General features: G+C 62.7%; 1 protein-coding gene across 2 annotated transcripts in view; it reads right to left on the bottom strand.

Moving 5' to 3' along the window:
* The window catches only part of SS18L1 (SS18L1 subunit of BAF chromatin remodeling complex), a 25,074-nt gene extending 20,978 nt beyond the window's left edge, over positions 1-4,096 (bottom strand). The window contains exon 1 of one of the 2 annotated variants that reach the window (XM_029916114.1): positions 3,992-4,096. The gene's annotated coding sequence lies outside the window, so the exon portion shown is untranslated. The remainder of the gene's footprint in view (positions 1-3,991) is intronic. The other variant, XM_029916113.1, reaches the window with a different exon arrangement.
* Positions 4,097-4,133: the final 37 nt, after the last annotated feature.

The raw sequence follows: 4,133 nt of genomic DNA, 5'->3' as shown, positions 1-4,133 counted from the left end.
ACAGCCCGCTCCGGTCTCCGGGCGCAGGTGCGCCCCAGGGGCTGCCGGGAGGCAGGTGCGCGCGCGCCCGGCGCCTGTCTGCGCCGCGCCCTCGCGTTCTCCAAGCGACACCGGACTTTCCGGCGTCCCGTGGTCGGGAGGGGACCTGCACGACCTCTGCTGGGCGCCCCTGATAAATCCCGGTCAAGCGTCCACTCTAAAGGCGGAAGACCCTCCGTTATGACGCCAAGCGCCTTCCGGTGCCAGGTCGCCTTGCTTCGCCATGGGCACAGCCTGTGAGAAACTCCCAGCATCATCCGCGTTGAAAACAAGGAAACCGAGGCACGGAAAGGCTCAGCCCGGGAGCCTATCAGCTGAAGATGAATTTGAGCGCAGAAATGTCCACGGCCCCTGCCGCTCCGTGGGGTCCCATCCCCCCCACCTCCCAGCAACTTCCACAGGAAAGAAGAGAAGCAGCCTCAAGGCCACGCCTTCTGCACAAGGCCCGTTGGCCACATGCAACAGGACCGAGTTACGGGAGCCTTCTTTGGACCAACATCTGTCACCTTCTCCCTGAAGCCTGTCACTTCTGTCATGATCGTGTGGCGGGGGCGTCTGTCAAGGTGCACAGGTCTTGCAGGACTTGGGGACATGGGTGCCGGGTCCCCCCACTCCTGCACCTTGGGGTTGGGGGTGGCACTTCCTTGGTCACAGCCTGGGAGTCCCGGGGCGACAACCTCAGACTCAAGCACTCGGGCCTCGGCCAGGGGACAGGTTAGGGGCACAGGGCCAGAGTCACAGGAACGCCAGTGGGGACACCAGTGAGTGGCACGTGGCAGACCCCGGCCGCTGCAGCAGCAGGAGGGTCCGGGGCCACGTGTCACAGGGCAGAGGACACAAGCCTGGCTGTTCCCACGGGCGCGGCACTCAGGGCCTCCCAGAACAGCGCCCTCACGCACAGTCGACCCGGGCACCCTGGGCCCTGGCTCCCCCTGCAGCTCCACAGGGTCCCCCGGCCCCAGGGTGGCCCCGCTGGGACCAGAGGCAGGAGGCCACGCCCCCTCCCGCCCCTGGGGATGGAAAGACAGGTTCAGTGCCTCCTTGACTGGGGCTTGCTCGCTGGGGCGAAGGTTCTGGGCAACAACAGCCTGAGACGGGCAGTCAGCCACGCTGGGGGGGGCGGGGGGGGGGCGCCCGGCGGCCTCACGCCCTTGCAGCTGCAGGACAACGAATTTTAAAAATGGCAAATTTTACCACCACACCACTGAGTTAGCTCGCGTTCTTTAAGACGAGTTCTAGCTCTGGGAACGTATGGTCCCCGCCCCCACCTAGATGGCCATCCTTTCCCTCGGTGCCCCCTGCCCCTGGGCACGAAGGACAGCGGGGCAGGGCTGGTCTGGTGCGGACCACTCCCTGACTCTCAGGCCCCGGGCACAGCACCTGCCCTCATGGGTCTTGCGTCTCTGCACTGGACCGGCGCAAGCAGAACCCCCGGTGCCCACTTGTCCCGCAGCTCTGTCCAGCTCCCACAGAGCCTGTCTCCCCCGTGCAACAGCGTGCTGGGGGACAGAGGGACAAGACACAGTTCCTCCTCCCTCCAGCCAAGAAAACGAATGAATAAAACCAACACGAGCAGTAACGATAAAACTCACATTTATTAAGCAACTACTGTGTGCCAAGAAACAGAGAGGCGCCTGGCCGGCAGCCGAGGCCCAGTGTCCACGGCCCTCTCCGATGACATGCCCAAGCCCAGCCGTGTGGCCCACGGACGCGACTGCAGCCCCACCCCGCCAGCACCATGCTGGGCAGCGAGGAGCCGCTAGCCCCAAGCCCACACAGGTCCCAGCGTGCAGGCCAGCTAGCCGGCTCTGGGGACACCACCCATCTCCACCTCAGGGTCCCTGGCAAAGTCTGTTCCCTATGGTTCTCCCACCAGTGCCGTGCAGCTGCCTTCCCCGGCGCTGACGTGGTTTGGTCACCACCGGAGCCCTCAGCCGTGGCTTCCCAGATCAGGCTGCTCTCCCGGCCCTCCGGTTCGGGCCCCGGGACCTGCTCCATGCAGACCGCCGGCAGGGCCACCCCGACCCCTTTGATCTGCATCCATCTATGCTGACCATATGTGGGACCGCCACAACTCTCCGGATCTTCCGGGCCCTTCCTACCCCGGCTCCTTGGCGTTCCTTGTCTGGAATATCCCTCCCCCACACATCCGCCGTTACGAGTTAAATCGTGCTTCTCAAAATACTATGTTCAAGCCCAACCCCCAGTGCCTGCCATCGTGGCCTGATATGGAAACACCGTCTTTGTGGATGTACCAGACGCGAGACGAGGTCACACTGCAGCAGAGGGAGCCCGGACTCCTATGAGTGGCGTCCTTAAGAGAAAAGGGCCATGTGGACACAGAAATACACGAGGAGAAGAACGCCACAGGACGACCGAGGCAGGGGTGGGGGCGATGCGGCGCCGAGCCTGCAGGAGCAGCAGCTCAGGGAAGAACACAGCAGATCCTCCCCGAGAACCCCCAGAAAGTCACCAGCCCCGCCAACAGCTCCGTTTGGACCTTGTGGCCTCCGGGGAGTGAGGAAATACATTTCCGTTGTTTTAAGCCACCAAGTTCATGACAGCGTCACGGCAGCCCAGGAAACGAACACGTCTGCTGCCCCCAAACGCTTCCGTTGACGGAACCGGTGTCATAGATGTTCTAGTGCGCACCGAACACTAGCTGTGCCAGGTAGTGCACCAGGCTGGGGACACGGCAAAGAATAATTCGGTGACGTGCAAACTCAGGAGCCCAAGCAAGCTGTCAAAGTGCCACACTTCCCACGCGGCTGCCGAGGGAGGATGGGGGAGGGGATGTCTGAGTGGGCCTTGAAGGCCGAGTAAGACTTTACCAGGCAAACTGAGGACAAGCCATATGCTTCCTGCTCCCTCACTAGCAGGCGGGCTGCTGGGGAGCCCCTAGCTTTCCTCAACGCTCTGAGCACAGTGTAAGGCCTGTGCCTCTCAGCTCCTCACAGTCGGCAGCAAGGGCCCCATCCACTCACCGCCACGACCCCAAGGCAAGCGAGCAGACTGCTAAGCCCATCGGTACAAATCGGGCGAGAGCCTAACCTGCAGCCCCATTTTCTACGGTCAGCGAGCTTCCCTCTTTCGGACTCAATCCTGGGGACTGCAGGCAGCGGGCACAAGGTTTTGCCCGAAGACTTCCGGGAGCTCTAACCGGGTGAGCACAAGGTGCAGAGAACTAGGTGGGTGTCAGGCCAAAGGTGGCTTTGGAAACCACGTCTGTGCTCATCACGTTCGAGCCCCGAAAAGGCAAGGTGCCAGGGGACCCCCCTGGATTGCCCAAATGGGCTTCTGGGCCGCTCTGCCTGACCCTCTACCCAGCCGTGCCCTCCCAGAGCACCAGTCCCGGCTACAGTAGCCCCTGGAGCCACTGCCTGAGCTTGTCTCCCAGAAAACCGCCTTGCGGCAGCCACATTTATGGACATGGGAACTGCCAGCCTCAAAGAAACGAGGGAAGGTCGACAAGGCCGGAGAGCGGGGCTGGCGGCAGAAAGCGCCGTGTTTGCTAAACAAATACAGATGCCGCACTTCGGCCACCTCTCCGGGCCTCTCCGTCCCGTTCGCGGCTCGCTGAGCTCCACGTGCCCACGCCGGCCGCGCAAAGGGAGCCTGCAAACAGGACAAGGTCCGCAAGGTCCTGGCGAGTCCCTAAGGCAGAGGCGACGCGGCCACGCAGGTGAACCCGCCGGGACAGAAGCTGCTAGAGAGAACCACGGCGCGCTGCTGACCCGAGCCTCCCCCGGGTGGAAAAGAAATCAGGGCAGCTGCCAGAGACGCCGAGAAAATTCAAACGGGAAAGGCTAACACCGATTTTCTTCCGAACTTGCCTTCTAAGGAGAAACAGGAGAAAACGTAAACTCCCAGCTCCAAAGCGTAAGGCTTCGGTCAACGGTGCCCCCACACCCACCTAAACGTTAGCTCGGTACAACCACAAGGCCAAACTTACAGGACGCGGGGAAAGGCTGTAAAGCGAATCGGTAAAGTTTCTGTTAGGTGAGGAGGCTGGCCGGGGTGGCAGGCTGAAAAACAACGGGACACGCGAGTAAGGGCCGCGGAGCGCGGCGGGCGGCTCGACCCCGGGGCCGCCG

The sequence above is a fragment of the Suricata suricatta genome, chromosome 12 (genome assembly GCF_006229205.1).
Source record: "Suricata suricatta isolate VVHF042 chromosome 12, meerkat_22Aug2017_6uvM2_HiC, whole genome shotgun sequence".
Classification (NCBI taxonomy): domain Eukaryota; kingdom Metazoa; phylum Chordata; class Mammalia; order Carnivora; family Herpestidae; genus Suricata; species Suricata suricatta.
This window is presented reverse-complemented; position numbering and strand designations above follow the sequence as displayed.